This window comes from Nycticebus coucang, chromosome 17 (assembly GCF_027406575.1).
Source record: "Nycticebus coucang isolate mNycCou1 chromosome 17, mNycCou1.pri, whole genome shotgun sequence".
NCBI classification, from domain to species: Eukaryota; Metazoa; Chordata; class Mammalia; order Primates; family Lorisidae; genus Nycticebus; species Nycticebus coucang.
In genome coordinates this window covers 53,056,696-53,076,839 of record NC_069796.1, presented here as the reverse complement: position 1 = coordinate 53,076,839, position 20,144 = coordinate 53,056,696, and the positions used below count along the sequence as shown (strand labels likewise).

Sequence of the window (20,144 nt, the reverse complement as noted above, 5' to 3'; positions counted from 1 at the left end):
TTTCCTTCTCCTCTTGAGCATTCTATATTACGTCACAATAAAATTAAAAGTTATTACTTGCCTAATGAGGTCTTAAAAGTGTATATACAGAAAATATTTAATACAATTATATTATAAATTGATGTGGACTGAATTGTATCCCCTTCCTCCAAGAATTGTATGCTGATGTCTTAACCCTCAATGTGATGGTATCTAGAAAAGGGGGCTTTTAGAGGTAATGAGGATGAGGCCTTCATGGTATCACTAGTGTCATTATCAGGAGAGATATTAGCAAGCTTCCTCTCTGTCTCTCGGCCACGTTATGGAGGCCATCTGTAAGTCAGAAAAAGAATCCCCACCAGAAACTGACCAAGCTTTTACCCTAGTCCCAGACTTCCAGCACCCAGAAATGGGAGATCTAAGCTATTGTTGTTTAGCCTCCCAGTCTTTGGTATTTTTTCATGGCAGCCTGAGCTTACTGAGGCCCAACTGGAGCAGGGAATGAGGGGAACGACAGAAAAACAGGCAAAGTTTCTACGCTTACACTAGTAGAATGATGACAATAGACGTAGACTGTATTAAGTTATGTATATATAATATAATACCTAGAGAACCACTAAAAAATCTATATAATGACATACGCTCAAAAACTAGAAAACATCAAACTGGCCTTTCAAAAAAATAATCAGCTAACACACCAAAATGCAGGAAAACAACAAAGAAAAAATGAAATAAAATGGACCAACTATAAACGAAAAAATTAAATGACAGACATAAACTTTACTATGTCAATCATTACATTAAATGATAATGCTCTACATATGCTAATTAAAAGACACAGGTTGACAGAGTAGATTTTAAAAATGATACATCAATATGTTGTCTATAAGAAAGCCATTGTAAATACTGTCATTCTTTAGTATTTCCCATACACTTTAAATCATTTCTAGATTACTACAATACCTAATATAAAGTAAACATTCTGTAAATCATTCGTATTATATACTGCTTCTACTGTATTTTTTATTGTTAGTTTTTTCAAATATTTTTAATCTGCAGTTGGTTGAATCCTCAGAGGCAGGACTCACAAATATGGAGGGCTGACTGTGTTATGATATAGGCAAATCAATTAGTAAAAGGGAAGAAAAAGTATAGTATTCAATGAATAATCAATACAAAACAAGGTCGACTATATTAATCTGAGGTAAAATAGATTTAACCACAGAGAAACTTCCCAGAGACAGAAATACATATTATATGATGATATTTTTTGGGGGGGTTAAATAAATGATTATTTATTATTTGATTAATCATTGAATAATGATTATATTATTATTTTTTTTTATTGTTGGGGATTCATTGAGGGTACAATAAGCCAGGTTACACTGATTGCAATTGTTAGGTAAAGTCCCTCTTGCAATCATGTCTTGCCCCCATAAAGTGTGACACACACCAAGACCCCACCCCCCTCCCTCTGTCCCTCTTTCTGCTTCCCCCCTGTAACCTTAATTGTCATTAATTGTCCTCATATCAAAATTGAGTACATAGGATTCATGCTTCTCCATTCTTGTGATGCTTTACTAAGAATAATGTCTTCCACTTTCATCCAGGTTAATACGAAGGATGTAAAGTCTCCATTTTTTTTAATGGCTGAATAGTATTCCATGGTATACATATACCACAGCTTGTTAATCCATTCCTGGGTTGGTGGGCATTTAGGCTGTTTCCACATTTTGGCGATTGTAAATTGAGCTGCAATAAACAGTCTAGTACAAGTGTCCTTATGATAAAAGGATCTTTTTCCTTCTGGGTAGATGCCCAGTAATTTTTGATTTTTGATTGCAGGATCAAATGGGAGGTCTAGCTTGAGTGCTTTGAGGTTTCTCCATACTTCCTTCCAGAAAGGTTGTACTAGTTTGCAGTCCCACCAGCAGTGTAAAAGTGTTCCCTTTTCTCCACATCCACGCCAGCATCTGCAGTTTTGAGATTTTGTGATGTGGGCCATTCTCACTGGGGTTAGATGATATCTCAGGGTTGTTTTGATTTGCATTTCTCTAATATATAGAGATGATGAACATTTTTTCATGTGTTTGTTAGCCATTCATCTGTCATCTTTGTATCTACCCATCAAGAAGCTACTGCACCCCAAATGTATATGTACGAAGCAACAAAACCAGAAAATATCTGAAGGAAAAACAGAACTGAAAGGAGAATTTATAAGCTAAAGACTTTAACATCCCTCTCTCAACAATTGATGGGACAACTAAGCAGAAGATCAGTAAATACAGAAGAATTCAAGATGATCAATCAATATCTAATCGACATTTATCTAAGAGTCTATCCAACATTAGCATAATACACACATCCTTTTCAACTGCTCAAAGAAAATACACTAAGAATAACATGTCCTGGGGCATAGCATAAACCTAACAAAGTTATATGAATTGTAGCTACTAAAAAAGAATCACACTAAAATTTAAAAGGTAACCACAACATCTTCAAACACTGGAAAACTAAAGAGTACATGTCTATCAAATTCATGGGTCAAAGAGGAAGTCACAATGGAAATGGAAAAATGCATTCAATAAATAGAACTAAAAATAAAGTATATCAAAATTTGTGAGATGTTCTAAAACAGGGCTGAGGAGAACATTCAGAGCACTAACTACAAACATTAGGAAAAAGGAAATGTCTTACCTCAATAATATAAGCCCTCCTCTCAGGAACCTATGAAATTTAGAGCAAGAAAAAAGCCAAAGCAAGAAGAAAAATAGAAACAATAAAGAGCAGAAATCAATGAAATTGAAAACAAAGTGTCTACCTCATAACTACCATTCACAAACAGCAATAATTATCCTTATTATCCAATAGTTTTCAAACTACTTTTTATTATTATTAAATCATAGCTGTGTACATTAATGCAATCATAGGTTACAATGAGTTTTCAAACTCTTGATCTCAACTTTCACTCAAAAAAATTTTAAGAACATACTGAAATTACATACATGTCTGTTTACAATTTACATATAGATATTAGTCTACACATGTTTTTATATATGATATTTAAATAAAATGTTAAGTAGGAATAGACAAAATCAGTAGAGATATAATATTTTAATTTTTAAATGGATTGTTTTGAGTATCTCAATTTGGAGACCATAGGATAAATCTCATTGTCATCTAAAGGCTGCCCATTTATTGAAATCTCAGATAAAGTATCATAACTTCCAGGAAGTTTCTGCACATTTATCAGTCCCTAGGGAAAAATCTCTTCTTGAAACCCACTAGTAATTTTGACTGTGTCTCTTATGTTCTACATAAATCATCTTAATCATAATGATAACTGTATGTCTAATGTGGTCTGTGTTAAGAATATGATTTTCAAAAATGAATATAAAAACCTGAGGATTTGAATACTTGACAGAGGAATAAGGGAAGGAAAATATCAAACATTCTCACAAAGACAAAATATTAAAAAACTAGGGATTGAGGGAACAGGAGCTGAGGGAACATTCCTTTCTCAGATATTGAAATAAGAGTCATAACTGGGCAGCCCACTGGCCAAATGCAATCAATATATGCAGTATGTTTGGCCAGAACAACGTCTTGGGCAATGTCTTCTGTGGATGTTTTAGGCATATACTTTCCATGCTGGCTACAATTCTATCATTTACCTATTTGATAATACCTGGTTTTTCAAACACAGATACTTTTCAATCCACTGTCCACTCATATTATTTAACTTTGACAGCCCTCTGAGAGTATTTATACTTTTTATGGTAGCACACTAAAGTACAAAAAGAAGTAATCAAAAAATCAAAAGATTTGGGTTCCAGGCTAATGCACCATTTGTTAACTGTTTTTACCTTGAGCAAGTCATGTTATTTCTTTCAAATACAGTCCCCTCAACTATAGAATGGTGTGGTAGTTCCTGCCCAGTGTATTTCATGGGCCAAATAGGGAGAATATATAAAAGGACAAACATGAGAGTTTTTAGCAGATGACCTGTTAGTCTCCTTCTGTCTGTGAAATATTTTGTTCCTACGATTCAAGAAAAACCACTGGTAATTATAACTTCATTTCCAAACAAAGCCATCAGCCACATAGCTAAAAATATAAATGGATATGCTACTTTGTGTTATGAGAATAAAAATGTTAGAAATCCTTGACTGGCTTTCTGATAGAATTATATTACATAAAACAAATGCATCGTATTATATGTTGACATCTCTGCAAATTGTTTGAGAGTTTGATGATGAGAGCCTGCCTGTGAGATTAACTGTAAATTGGTTTGGATATGAGCACTGTCATCAGTATTGGAAACTGTCAAAGAACACAATAGCAAAACTGACAAAGGGCAGCAGTGAGTGGCATTACAGTCCTCAACGAGGTCAAGGTGTCCACAGCAGGCCATCTGGGATCAGAGTTCAGCCCAATCTCATTACCATCTTCATTAACTACTCTGGAAAGGGCTACCAGTCTCCTTAGATCAATTGGCAGAAGGTGCTTATTTGTGAGTGGCTGAAAACAAAGAGTAGCAAACTCATACTAAGGAATCAGACAAACTGTGATAGAATCTCAGGCAAATGTCAAGATCAGATTCTTCTAGAGACACAGGCATTTGTGACTTTGAAAATGCTTTCACTCTCTTTTCGGTCTACTGACCTAAATCCACATACTAAATTCTTTTAGTCTTTCTCTGAGGTCTTCTGATCCCTTCAAAGAGAACCATCCCACTCTCTTTTAAAATTCTATATTATTTTCCTATCTTATATTATTTATTAGGTTTAGAAAAATGAAATCAAATATTACTTCCCCCTAACCTGCAAATTCCCTGTGACAGAAGATCCCTGTTTTAGTTCTTCATAAGCCTGATGGCGTTCAGCATGATGGCATAGTCATCTTTAGAGTTTGGGTAGGATTCTCTGCCCTGTCTCTTCTACCCCGTTAAGCCTTTTCTATTTTTTTCTAAATGCATATGCTATCAGCCTCTTTCCTGCTCCTCCTTACTCTGACCTCATCTATGTCCATTCACTATGCCTCACAAATACTCTTTTATAAGATGGTGCACTACAAGAATCTTCCTGATCATGCCATTCCCCTTCTCTGAGACTTTTGGTGGTTCTCCATGGGCTACTGGATTATGTATACACACCCTAGCCTGATTTCTGACATTCTTCTTGATCAATGTATGTACTATTTTCCTACCTTATTTCCCACCATTTACCCTTACCAAATAGTTCCCCCTAATTTTCTGCTCACTGAGACCACCCCACATAGGATTACCAACTTCCTTTGGATTATACCTTTGCCTCTCCTGCAATCCTGTTCACAATCCTCAGTTCCCCTATCTGAAGCACACACCTCACTGTGCTGGTTTCCTTTTATCTTTGATTCATACAGAGATACCTGCACTAACCTGGGCTTCATCAAGAAACTTCCCTCTGTCTCTTACCCTAACAAGGTCCAACCCAACACCTAATGCCACAAATAAGGACTACTGATTTTAAACTCTACAGTTTGAAATTGAATCAGGCAATTTCTCTATCTCTACTTCTAACAGCAGAGCAATCTGTCACTGGGACCATTCAACAGATCTCTAAGTGGTCTCTTTTCGGCCATCTCCCTTGCTCTACACTGCAACGTAATTAATTCACTCCTACCAAAGCCCTGCAAGTTTGGCAAAAACTTAAGGTTAGCTGCTATCACTGTACTTTCTTTCCATGCCAGGTTATCATAGACCAGGCCATTTTTTGGTACCTTAACCACTATGGCAGGGGTGTCCAAACTTTTCTCTGTTGCACATTGGAAGAATTATGGTTTGTCTTGGGCTACACTTTAATTATACAAACAGTAACAAAAACTTATAAGCAAAATAATAATAATAATAAGGTATGTGCATTTTTTTTTGTGATAGCCAAAAAAAAAAAAATTCTCACAAAATCAGCATGTGGCCCATAGGTTACAGGTTGGAAACCCCTGACTATGGCCTTCTTCTGAGTCATCAAATGTGCCAAGTTTCTTTGCCCCCTCAGAACATCTAACTACCCTATGTACTCTGTCTGGAATATCCTTTTTCTCTCCATCCTTTTTCTCTCTCCCTCAACACATCCACAATTTAAAAATAATTTCTTTAGAAGAACTTTCTTGATGCCCCAGAGACTCATGGCACCCTATGCTTCTTCGCTGTAAGCCTTTCACTATGATTTGATCTTTACATGCATGATTATTTGAATAATGGCTCCTACCATAGCTGTACACTCTATGAGGGCTATAACTTTGTGGGTTTTATACACTACTGTGTCCTCATCTACTACTGTAAAGGATTCAAATTTTTGTTGTAGTCATTTATTTGTTGTGTGACTGAACAAATTATTTAACTTCAAGAATCCATCTGTAAATTAGTACATTCTTATATGTTTAAGTGGAAAACATTCATAAAGCTGTCAGCACAATATTTAGCACATAATGTACATCAACTATATTATTTCATTGTAATCCCATGTGACAACACTGGCTCCAATTTCATGGGTGTAGGCCATACCTCTACTTCTAAACTATAATTTTGTGTGCACCTTTGGTACTCTGGGCAAAGAAAGTCACCAATAAATGAATATTTATTTATATGTATCTTTATAAGTAGGTCTGTTACAGCCTTTGTCACTCTTATGCCCTTGTCCCTTTCTCCATCCCATTTGTCACAATGAATTCCCAACCACGTAGAAGATAGTTTTATAAGTACATCCAGGGTTGGCGGCACCTGTGGCTCAAAGGGGTAGGGGGCCAGCCCCCTATGCCAGAGGTGGTGGGTTCAAACCCAGCCCCAGCCAAGAACTGCAAAAATAAATAAATAAATAAATAAGTACACCTAGGGCTAAAGAAACTCATTCTTATTGTAAGAATGAAGAAGTATGAGACAACCATGGGTCAACAAGATTGTCATGTGATTTAGGCCTACCTAATCAGAGCCCTGTACTTCCATGAAAACATTAAGAGGTTCAAATGTAAAGCTGGGCATGGAGGCACTTGCCTGTAGTCCTAGCACTCTGGGAGGCTGAGGCAGGTGCATTGCCTGAGCTCACTGGTTTGAGACCAGACTGAGCCATTAGCCGGGTGTTGTGGCAGGTGCCTGGAGTTCCAGCTACTCAGGAGGCTGAGGCAAGAGAATTGATCGAGCACTAGAGTTTGAGGTTGCTGTGAGCTATGACACAATAGCACCCTACCAAGGGTGACAAAAGGAGACCGTGTCTCAAAAAAAAAAAAAAAATGGTTATAAGATGCAATGCAGACCAAAGGGAAATGACAAAATTTTCTCTTAAGATTTTTGGGAAAGTATTCTTGCTTTATTCCATGAGATAGAAAATGAAAAGTTCACAGGAGCTGGAGTTTATGCAAAAGAATAACCAAAATATGAAAAATAATTTAAAAACAAGTTTCTGGTAACACTGATTTGTCCTAAAATAAGCTACACTTGAAGCTAGGGTGGCGCCTGTGGCTCAGTCGGTAAGGCGCCGGCCCCATATACAGAGGGTGGCGGCTTCAAACCCGGCCCCTCTGCCAAACTGCAACCAAAAAATAGCCGGGCGTTGTGGCGGGCGCCTGTAGTCCCAGCTACTTGGGAGGCTGAGGCAAGAGAATCGCTTAAGCCCAGGAGTTGGAGGTTGCTGTGAGCTGTGTGAGGCCACGGCACTCTACCGAGGGCCATAAAGTGAGACTCTGTCTCTACAAAAAAAAAAAAAATTAATAAAAAAAAATAATAAGCTACACTTGAAGCTATATAACTCTCAAGAATGTTCAGCTATGTAAGATAATAAATTTCCTTTATAAATATGAGCTACTTAAAACTGCATTTTCTGTCAGTTGCAATCAAAATAATCCTGAGAGATGTGTGGCTTTAAAAAGGAGGTTGAATTTAAGCTAAATTTAAAAACTGTCAGGTCTATAAAGGGAGAGGAAAATTCTAGGAAAAGAGGATGATAGGTCCAACACAGGAAGACCTGGAATGACATTGTATGTTTGGGAAACTGAAAATAGAGGTTTATTCTTGTTTTCAATGTAAAAGAAAAAAGATTGACCAGTATTTGAGTACATCTATTTCTCGAGAGCTAGAGTTCCCCATAGTTGCTCCCATACACCTTGCCCATAGTGAACTCAGCAAATGTTAGTTAAATTAAGAAGTTGGTGAAATAATGGAAATGTGAAAATGCCTAGGAATGCTCAGGGAAGGGAGGAATTCTGAGAGGAGGGAGGAGCAGGAAAAAAACCCTACTTTCTTACCACACTTCATTAGCTAAATGAAGAGAAAGGCTGACTTTAAAAGCTAACTACTAGCTACTATACAAATGTTTGTGTCATAAAACATGCGAATTTAAATTCTGCTGTGGATAGATAGAATTTCATTAGCCATTTTGTGTTTATTCTGAGACTAACCAAAACTGATTCCAGCACAAAGAAGGATAATTAACTGGTAAGGCTAATCCTATCAGGTCACCTTTTGTTGTGTGGCCAGGAGCCCTGCTGGGATGACAGTGTCCTAGAGAGGCAGGGGTGCCAAGGCCACCTGGAGACCAGGATCACTATCAGTAACAGAATCAGCATGTGACACTTGGCTGAAATGCTGTTCACTCCTGCTGGAATACTCTTCCTCTCCTTATGTTCACTCAGGCCTTATTATCTTTCCTTTGCTTTTTTTCCTGGGTTTTGAATATTGTCGGTAATGGAAGATATAAACTTTGGAGGAAACAAAAGAAACAGGCAATTATAACAAGTGAAAACTTACTTTAAAATCTGGAAAGACTTCATGGTAATGCAGCAAAGGAGTCAGCATGTGTCAGTACCACTGACGAATCTGGGGAAAGTGTACTCATCTACTGAGGCCCTGGGACAGACACCTGGAAACAAGGACAGGGCATGCTATTCAGTAAGCGTCAGGACCCCTGCCTTCAGTGCTGGTGCTGGTCTTAATCCACAGCCAAAAAGGACCCTTTGCCTCTTGGGTTCTTAGTTTTCTCATCTGTAAAATGGAATAATGTTGTTATCTTTGTATAAAAAGTAAAAGGTAGAATGACTTTTTGGCATTTTTTATGGTTGTGAAAATGATGTGTTGAAGTCTGCTCTATCTATACACTGGCTATGCCGGGAAGCACGGATATTTTGACTACATTTGGTGTGTATTCCTTCAAGATTTCATCCTGGTTTTCCTGTCCAATTTCTTCTTTTGCCATTTCTCCATTGCCTTTCATACACCCTGTGCACTGTACAAGAGCCCTTGTTTCCTGCATGTACCTCAGGCTTCCCTACACTTCTGGTCTTTGCTTTTCCGACCAGAATGCCTGGAAATCTAAGTCCTTCCCACCCTAGAGATGAAGCAACATTTCTACCACATTACCATGAAGTTTCTACAGATCCTAATTGTAATATTAACCTCCATCTTTTTAGACTTGCCTTGATACTTGTATCTTTCCATCACCCCGAGGATCTTGTTGCCCTGTTGTAACCTACTTTCTTTCACTTACTTCCTATCCCCCAACCCTTCCCTAACTCCTGAAAACCACTCATCCCTTCTCCATTTCTTCACTCCTGCCATTAAATGAATGTTATACAAATTGAATTACATCATTTGTAACTTTTTTGAAACTTACTTTTTCCACTCAGAATAAATCACTGGAGACTCACCTAAGTTATCACATGGATCAATAGTTTCTCTTCCTCCACTCCTTCTTCTCTTCCTCCTCCTCTTCCTTCCCTTCTTCCTCTTCTTCCTCTTCCTATTCTTCCTCTTCCTCTTCTTCTTCCTCCTCCTTTCCAGAATATGGATATACCACAATTTTCTTAACCTCTTAAAGAGTATATGGTTTGTTTCCAGTTTGGGGCCATTGTGAACAAAGCTGCTGTAATCGTTTGTAAATAAGGTTTTGTGTGAAAATACATTTTAGTTTATCCAGGATAATGCCCAGGATTGTAATTGCTGTGTCATATGACAGTCACATGTTTTGTTTTTCTTAAGATGCTGCCACACTGCTTTCCTGAGTGACTTTCCATTTTACATTTCCATGAGCTATGTGATTAAGTGATAATTTTTTTCTGAATCTTCACAAGCATTTCACAATTTCGCAATGTTTGTTTGTTTTAATCATCGCATTAGGTGTGTAGTGACACCTCAAAGTTGTTTTAACTTGCCTTTCCCTGAAGGCTACTGATACTGAACATTTTTAATGTGCTTATTCATTATCTGTTCATACTCTTCTCTAAAAATGTCTATTCATGTGCTTTACCCATTTTCTAATTCTAGTTTTTAGCATTATGTTTTGAGAGCTGTTTATTTTATGGATACTACTCATTTGTCATATTTATCCTTGTAAATATTTCCTCCCACTCCAGAGCTTGTCTTTTCATCGTTTAAGTTTTTCATAGAGCAAAATATTTTCATATTAATGAAGTTCAATTTCTCAGCTTTTCTCTTTATGGATCACGATGCCTGTGGTGTGAAGTCTGAAAACTCTTTGCCTAACCTTCAGTCCTGAAGATTTCATGTTTTTTTCCTAAAAATTTAATAGCTTTACATTTACTATTAAGTCCGTTACATGTCAATTTTTTATATGGTATAAGGTTTTGATATTTTTTGTTTGGTTAGTTTGGCCAATAATTGTCCCATTGCTTTAGCACCATTTGCTAAAAACACTCTCTTATCTGCAACAAAACATTTTTAATCTTTATCTAAAATCAGTTGGACATATTTGTATGAATCTGTCTGTATATTCTCTATTCTGATTTCTATGTTCTCTATTCTGTTCTATTGATATGTCTGTAATTCCTTTAATACTATACAGTCATGGTTTCTGAGACGACATATTCAATCTTTAAATCAAGTAGTCTAATTCCTCATGCTTTATTTTTCTTTTCAAAATGTCATTACTTATCCTAGTTCCTTTGCATTTTCATATATATTTTATAAAAACTTGCTTATGTCTGAAAAAAACTTTGCTAGGATTTTGATAGGAATTACATTAAACCTATACATCAATTTGGGGAGAATTGACATCTTTCCTATATTGACTCTTTTAATCCATGAACAAAGTTTATCTCTTTATTTAGTTACACTTTGATTTCTTTCATGAGTAGTTTTTAGTTTTTAGCATATAAGTCCTGTGTATGTGTGCCTAGATGTGCAGCTATTTCATTCGTTTTGAGCTATTATAGATCATTTTGTTTTTAATTTTGATGATCACATGTTCATTTCTAGTATATGGATAGTCCATTAAGTTTTGGATATATGTATTGTATTCTATGACCTTGTGGAAATCACTTGTGTGCCTGGGCGTGGTGTTTTATTTGTTTTGTTTTGTTTTTGTGGGTTGGGAATTTCTTTGTTTGTAATTATGTCATCTGTAAATACATTTTTCTTTTTTCCTGTATGCCCTTTATTTCCTTGCCTTACCTTGTCTTGCCTATGACACTAGCTAGAAATTTCAGCCCTGTGCTGAATTAGAGTGTAAGAACAGATACACTTACCTTATTCCTGCTCTTGAAAGCATTCAGGCTTACCCTAAGTTTAGAGTTTGTGTGTGTATGTGTGTGTGTGGGGGGGGGGGAGTGGGGAGTAAGATGCTTTCTGTCTAATTAAGGAAATTCTTCTCTATTCCTATGTTTCTAAAGGCTTTAAAAAAATGAGTATTTAATTCTCACAAATGGTTTTTCTGTATCAATATATATGTCATCTATTTTTTATCTTTAACCTGTTAATATATTAGATCATATTGGTAGATTTTTGAATACTGAATCAACATTGGATCCAAAGAGTAATTTTATTAAGCCATCGTTTATAAATGCTTTCATATATTGCTGATTGTTTTGTTAATATTTTAAGAATTTTTATGAGGGCTATTGGTCTATAGTTTTCTTTTTTGTACTTTGATATACTACCAGAGATCACTACCTAATACCTTCCTCTCTTTGTTCCAGAAGAGACTGTGTAGAATTGGTATTAGTTCTTTTTAATCATTAGGTAAAATTCTTTACATAACCATTTGAGCTTGGAGACTTCTTTGTGTGGAATTTCTAAATTGTTAATTCAATTTCCTTAATAGTTATTAGGCTATTCAAATTCTTTTATTTTATTTTTATTTTTTTTTTATTTTATGTTACTTCCATTTAATTTTCATTTTATGACTAGATTAGCCAATGATAATAGTAACTGAGTAAAAGCTTTTTCTTTTTTTAAATATGAGATTTTATTTATTTATTTATTTTTTTTTTGTACAGACAGAGTTTCACCCTACCGCCCTCGGTAGAGTGCCATGGCATCAGACAGCTCACAGCAACCTCCAGCTCCTGGGCTTAAGCGATTCTCTTGCCTCAGCCTCCCGAGTAGCCGGGACTACAGGCGCCCGCCACAACGCCCGGCTATTTTTTGGTCGCAGTTTGGCCAGGGCCGGGTCTGAACCCGCCACCCTTGGCATATGGGGCCGGCGCCCTACCGACTGAGATGCAAGAAACAGTCTAGTACAAGTGTCCTTATGATAAAAGGATTTTTTTCCTTCTGGGTAGATGCCCAGTAATGGGACTGCAGGATCAAATGGGAGGAGGTCTAGCTTGAGTGCTTTGAGGTTTCTCCATACTTCCTTCCAGAAAGGTTGTACTAGTTTGCAGTCCCACCAGCAGTGTAAAAGTGTTCCCTTCTCTCCACATCCACGCCAGCATCTGCAGTTTTGAGATTTTGTGATGTGGGCCATTCTCACTGGGGTTAGATGATATCTCAGGGTTGTTTTGATTTGCATTTCTCTAATACATAGAGATGATGAACATTTTTTCATGTGTTTGTTAGCCATTCGTCTGTCATCTTTAGAGAAGGTTCTATTCATGTCTCTTGCCCATTGATATATGGGATTGTTGGCTTTTTTCATGTGGATTAATTTGAGTTCTCTATAGATCCTAGTTATCAAGCTTTTGTCTGATTGAAAATATGCAAATATCCTTTCCCATTGTGTAGGTTGTCTCTTTGCTTTGGTTATTGTGTCCTTAGCTGTACAGAAGCTTTTCAGTTTAATGAAGTGCCATTTGTTTATTTTTGTTGTTGCAATTGCCATGGCAGTCTTCTCCATGAAGTCTTTCCCCAGGCCAATATCTTCCAGTGTTTTTCCTATGCTTTCTTTGAGGATTTTTATTGTTTCACGCTTTAAATTTAAGTCCTTTATCCATTTTGAATCAATTTTATTGAGTGGGGAAAGGTGTGGGTCCAGTTTCAGTCTTTTACATGTAGACATCCAGTTCTCCCAACACCATTTATTGAATAGGGAGTCTTTCCCCCAAGGTATGTTCTTGTTTGGTTTATCGAAGATTAGGTGGTTGTAAGATGTTAGTTTCATTTCTTGGTTTTCAATTCGATTCCAAGTGTCTATGTCTCTGTTTTTGTGCCAGTATCATGCTGTCTTGACCACTATGGCTTTGTAGTACAGACTAAAATGTAGTATGCTGATGCCCCCAGCTTTATTGTTATTACTAAGAACTGCCTAGCTATATGGAATTTTTTTCCGGTTCCATAAAAAAAGCAGAATCATTTTCTCCAAATCTTGAAAGTACGATGTTGGTATTTTGATAGGAATGGCATTGAATAGGTAGATTGCTTTGGGAAGTATAGACATTTTAACAATGAGGATTCTTCCCATCCATGAGCATGGTATGTTCTTCCATTTGTTAATATCCTCTGCTATTTCCTTTCTGAGGATTTCATAATTTTTTTTATAGAGGTCCTTCACCTCCTTCATTAGGTATATTCCTAGGTATTTCATTTTCTTTGAAACTATGGTGAAGGGAGTTGTGTCCTTAATTAGCTTCTCATCTTGACTGTTATTGGTGTATACAAAGGCTACTGACTTGTGGACATTGATTTTATATCCTGAAACATTACTGTATTTTTTGATGACTTCTAGGAGTCTTGTGGTTGAGTCTTTGGGGTTCTCTAAGAATAAGATCAAGTCATCAGCAAAGAGGGAGAGTTTGACCTCCTCTGCTCCCATTTGGATTCCCTTTATTTCCTTGTCTTGCCTAATTATATTGGCTAGAACTTCCAGCACTATTTTGAATAGTAAAAGTGACAGAGGACAACCTTGTCTGGTTCCAGTTCTAAGAGGAAAAGCTTTCAGTTTTACTCCATTCAGTAAAATATTAGCTATGGGTTTGTCATAGATAGCTTCAATCAGTTTTAGAAATGTGCCACCTATGCCTATACTCTTCAGTGTTCTAATTAGAAAAGGATGCTGGATTTTATCAAATGCTTTTTCTGCATCTATTGAGAGGATCAGGTGATCTTTATTTTTGCCTCTGTTAATATGGTGGATAATGTTTATGGACTTGCGTATATTAAACCAGCGTTGCATCCCTGGGATGAAGCCTACTTGATCATGATGAATGACTTTTTTGATGATAAGCTGTAATCTATTGGCTAGGATTTTGTTGAGAATTTTTGCATCTATATTCATGAGTGAGATTGGTCTGAAATTCTCCTTTTTGGTTGGGTCTTTTCCTGGTTTTGGTATCAGGGTGATGTTTGCTTAATAGAATGTGTTGGGGAAGATTCCTTCTTCCTCAATTTTTTGGAATAATTTTTGCAGTACAGGAATAAGCTCTTCCTTGAAGGTTTGATAGAATTCTGGTGTGAAGCCATCTGGACCAGGACATTTTTTGGTTGGAAGATTTTTTATTGTTTCTTTGATCTCAGTGCTTGAAATTGGTGTGTTCAGGAGCTCTATTTCTTCCTGGCTAAGTCTAGGGAGAGGGTGTGATTCCAAATAATCATCCATTATTATTGACAATGTGATTCCGTCACATTGTCAAATTTCTTGGCGTAGAGTTTCTGGTAGTATTCAGAGATGATCTCCTGTATCTCTGTTGGATCAGTTGTTATTTCCCATTTATCATTTCTGATTGAGGTTACTAGAGATTTTACTTTTCTATTTCTTGTTAGTCTGGCCAATGGTTTATCTATTTTATTTATTTTTTCAAAAAACCAACTCGTTGTTTCATTAATTTTCTGAATGATTCTTTTGTTTTCAATTTCATTGATCTCTGATTTCATTTTGGATATTTCTTTTCTTCTACTGAGTTTAGGCTTAGATTGTTCTTCTTTTTCCAATTCAATAAGATGGCTTGTGAGATTGTTGATGCGCTCTCTTTCTGTTTTTCGAATGTAGGCATCTAAAGCGATGAATTTTCCTCTCAAAACTGCTTTTGCAGTATCCCACAGGTTTTGGTAGCTTGTGCCTTCATTTTTGTTATGCTCAAGGAAGTTAATGATTTCCTGTTTTATTTCTTCCTGCACCCATCTGTTATTCAACAGAAGATTGTTTAATTTCCACGCCTTTGTGTGGGGTCAAGTGTTTTTGTTAGAGTTGAGTTCCACCTTTAGTGCCTTATGGTCTGAGAAGATACAAGGTAAAATTTCAATTCTTTTGATTCTGTGGATATTTGTTTTGTGTCCCAGGATATGATCAATTTTGGAGAATGTTCCATGGGGTGATGAGAAGAATGTATATTCTTTATCTTTGGGATGGACTGTTCTATATGCATCTATCAAGCACAGTTGTTCTAGGGTTTCATTTAAATCTCTTATATCTTTGTTTAATTTCTGTTTAGAGGATCTGTCCAGCTCTGTAAGAGGAGTGTTAAAGTCTCCTGTAATTATGGTATTATCAGATATCATATTGCTCAGACTGAGTAAGGTCTGTTTCAAGAATCTGGGAGCATTTAAATTGGGTGCATAAATATTTAGAATTGAAACATCTTCTTGTTGTATTTTTCCCTTGACCAATATAAAGTGACAATCTTTGTCTTTTTTGACTGTAGTTGCTTTAAATCCACATGAATCTGAAAATAAGATTGCAACTCCTCTTTTCTTCTGAATGCCATTTTCCTGAAAAATTGTCTTCCAACCCTTGACTCAGAGCTTTAATTTGTCTTTTGAAGCCAGGTGTGTTTCTTGTAGACAGTAAATGGATGGCTTGTGTTTTTTTACCCAATCAGCCAATCTATGTCTCTTCAGTGGGGAATTCAAGCCATTAACATTTATTCAGATAATTGATAAGTGTGGTAGTATTCTATTCATCTTATTTTGTGAAAGTCCATTGCTTAGTTTTATATTTTGCATCAGTGTGAAGGTTAGGTTCTGTCCTTTAATTTCTGAGTTCTTACTTTGCTGCTGATCCATTGTGATGGTCAGTGTGCAGAACAGGTTGAAGTATTTCCTGTAGAGCTAGGCTTGTTGTGGCAAATTTCCTCAATCTTTGTATATCCATAAATGTTTTGATTTCTCCGTCAATTTTTAAGCTTAGCTTAGCAGGGTACAGAATTCTGGGCTGAAAATTGTTCTGTTTAAGTAGATTAAAGGTAGATGACCATTGTCTTCTTGCTTGGAAAGTTTCATTAGAGAAGTCTGTGGTCACTCTGATGGATTTGCTCCTGTAGTTCAACTGGCGCTTACTCCTGGCAGCTTGCAGAATCTTATCTTTTGTCTTGACTTTGGACAGGTTCATCACAATGTGTCTTGGAGAAGCTCGGTTAGAGTTGATGCGACCTGGGGTCTGATATCCCTCTGCAAGCAGTGTGTCAGAATCTTTGGTGATATTTGGGAAATTTTTTTTTTGTAATATTCTCTAGTATGGCTTCCATTCCTCTGGGGCATTCTTCTTCCCCTTCTGGGATTCCTATAACTTGTATGTTGGAACGCTTCATAAAGTCCCATAATTCTGATAGTGAACATTCTGCTTTCTCTCTCTTCTTTTCTGCCTCTTTTACTATCTGAGTTATCTCAAGAACTTTGTCTTCTACCTCTGAAATTCTTTCTTCTGCATGGTCTTACCTGTTGCTGATACTTTCCATTGCATCTTTAAGTTCCCTAATTGACTGCTTCAGTTTCTTCAGCTCTGCTATATCCTTTTTATATTCTTCATATCGTTCATCTCTTATTTCATTCTGTTTTTGTATTTCCTTTTCATAATTTTTCACTTTATTAGCAGTTTCCTTCATTGTTTCCATCATTTGTTTCATTATTTTCATCATTCTTAACATTTCTTTATAGGTGGAATCTTCTGCAGTAGCTACCTCATGATCCCTTGGTGGGGTTGTTCTGGACTGGTTCTTCATGTTGCCTGGAGTTTTCTGCTGATTCTTCCTCATGAGTGATTTCTTTTATCTGTTTCCTTGCCCTAATTTTCTTTTCACTTCTTCTTTCTCTTTAAGTTCTCATGCCTGTGGACTAAGGGTTCAGTGAGTCCTTTTGGGACAGGACCAGAGGGGTGAGAAGGTTGAAGAGCAAGAAGGGGAAGAAGGAAAGGAGGACCGAGTGAAAAGAAAAAAAAAAATAGAGAAAGGAGAGAGGGTGGGTAAAAGGAATATTGACAAAAAGAAGAGAGGCAGAGAAAGAGGGAGACAGAGCAATATAGGTGTACAGTATGGTACTTTGAAACAACCTTAAAAAATACCCACCTTCTGGGGGTGCCCAGTTGGGTGGTTTCATTGAGGTCAGCAGCTCTTTGCTAACCTGATCAGACACAGTACCCCACCCCCACCAAGTAGAGAGGAAAGACAGAAATGCTATAAATCAAACCAAAACAAGCAAACAGAAAACTTTACAGGATAAAATTGGATGAAAAAACAAATAATAGCAGTAGAAACACTAGTAAAAATGAAGTTCTAGTTATTTAAAAAGGCAGCAATGGGAAATTATAATTAAACTAGAAAAATTGAGAAAGAAAAAAGATCTGTATGGAAAAGTTTGAAATTAAAAAACAAAACAACATCAACAACATCAAAGTAAACAAAAAAAAAAACAACCAAACCAAACAAAAATAAATAAATAAATAAAAAACACAACCAAAAAGAAAGCAGTATGTATATGTTGTTGAATATTGTCTGGGCAACACGTGGTCTTCTGGGGTATGAGATGTGAATCACAGTTCTGATACGACTAGAGGCTGCTGATTTCTCAAACCCCAGCAGATAGACACCCTAAATCTCTCCTCAGCCCACTTAAAAGGCACTTTGAACTTGTAAGCTTGCTGAGCAGAAGCTGTCCCAGGAAAGTGCTTGTTGCTGGAATCCCTGCTGAAGTTGCTATCCACTTACCCAGTGTGCCAAAAGCGGTCTCACTCTGCCCCTGAGGGTTAGGGCTGCAAGGCGGCTCAGACCCCACCCTTAGGCTATTCAGTCGCTAGGTTACCAGCTCCCACCCAATTCTAGCTCTGTGACCCTGAGGGCAGAGCTTGCCAGGGCAGATCACTCACAATGGCTCCCTGTTCCTCAGCCAAACACTATTAGCTCCATCTGGCTCAGCAGCTCAGACTGGGGCCCTAGACAATGGCCAAAGTTCTGCATTCACGCTCAGGCTCTCCCCAAGGCAGCTCAACTGAATGCCAAGTCCAAAGACAACAAAACAGTTCACAGGTAAGGCCTTTCCGATTTGCAGTCTCGCTGCTACTGAACTTACAGATGCGGGCGGGTTTAGACCTATTGAACACACGCGACGACTTGCAGGTTTTCCACTGTTTTAGTCCTCCTCTTGGGGTCCAGAAGTCTCTCGCTGACTCCATGTATCCTAACAGAGGTGATGATAGGCAGATCCCACCAGCCAGAGATACCTGGAGTCCTGTCTCCCCAGACTCACAGTGCCCAGATGCAAGGAAGCTGTTACTCGGCCGCCATCTTGCTCTCCAATAGTTTTGAAGGTCAGAAGTGTAACACTGGTTTCATAGGATAAAATCAAGGTGTCTGCTGGGCTGTAATCCTTTCTGGAGGTTCTAGGGGAGGATCTGTTTCTTTGCTTGGTTTCAAAGCCAGCAACATCCCATCTCCTGGACTTTTCTTCTCAAGTCACATCTGATTCTTAGAATAGCCTTATTTTTTTTATTCATTCATTTATTTATTTATTTATTTTTTTGGTTTTTGGCCGGGGCTGGGTTTGAACCCGCCACCTCTGGCATATGGTACCGGCGCCCTACTCCTTGAGCCACAGGTGCTGCCCTCAATTTCTTTTTTTAATAATGAATGTGTTGTGATAGCTTCAAGAAATTGACCCTTTTCATCTAAGTTGTCAAATTTATGCTTGTAGGGTTGTCATTGTATTCTTTCATTATCTTTTTTATGTTTACAGAACTGCAGTGCCATGCCCTGTGGGGTAAGGCACACCTCCTCTTCCTCCAGGTGACCCCGCAGGACATGGGTTTGGGAGGAGGTTCAGTTTCCCCATGTGGTGTGCTGTGCTCTGAACTGACACGTAGGAGAAACTGCCCAGCAGGGATGACAGTCCCAATTCCTTACTGGCCTTCTCAGACACCAGGATGGACAGGTTGGCACTCCTTACGACCACATGGTGAAGGTGAAAGTCTAGCTGCACCACTGAAGACTTTGCTGATGTGGGTGTGGAGATCATAGTTTTTCCTGTGCTATTCGGCTGCAGGAAAGCAATTATCTGCCAGATGTCTTCTGCTTTGCCAGGCCGCTCCGTTCCTCTTCCTTTGGCTGGAGAACTCCAGTTTTCATTGTGGTTTTGTTTGCTTGTGCCCATTGGCATTTGCAGTTTGCTGGCTTCTTCAGCACCTACGCTGGGATACAGGATGCAAAAAGAAAACCCAGGAAACCCACTGCCATGTCAGGATGCAGTTTCCTAACCAGTCTGCTGCCTTCTCCCCAGATTTAGAGACTTCTTAATGTTGCTTTTCCTTCTGATGCCCATGGTTTTTATTTGTACTTGGTGGGAGAAATAGGTAAAAATGTATCTATTCTGTCTTTGCAGAAGGCTAGCGTTTAGTGACAGACATGTGCCTAGAACCATACTTGATGTCAATATGGTTTATATGTACTTAGACATTTTAATACATATATAAAAACTAAGGATTCCGGAACATGAACCGAAGAAAAGAAAAGGAGATTGAATTTTCCTGATTGACAAGTGATTTGATCTAGCTGTGATGTAATGGGTGCTTGGTAAGACCTAAAGAGAAGTGGCTGGAGATAAGGATCTGGAGCAGTTTGGATTTCTTCTGTGCTAATGGGAAACCATTAAAGGCTATTATGCAGGCCAGAGCATGGCTGAAGGTCATTTTCAAGGTCACCCTCCCCCAAGTCTGTAATGCTATTGCTTGTGACTAGAGCTTGAGCTAGTAACATATATAGAT

The 20,144-nt window shown here is 37.7% G+C and overlaps 1 long non-coding RNA gene across 2 annotated transcripts in view; it reads right to left on the bottom strand.

Moving 5' to 3' along the window:
• Positions 1-2,898: 2,898 nt before the first annotated feature.
• The window catches only part of LOC128568948 (uncharacterized), a 136,010-nt gene continuing 118,764 nt past the window's right edge, over positions 2,899-20,144 (bottom strand). For both annotated transcript variants that reach the window (XR_008375248.1, XR_008375249.1), the window contains exons 2-3: positions 8,759-8,870; positions 2,899-4,500 (exon numbers count right to left, since the gene is read on the bottom strand). This is a non-coding gene — a long non-coding RNA (uncharacterized LOC128568948). The remainder of the gene's footprint in view (positions 4,501-8,758; positions 8,871-20,144) is intronic.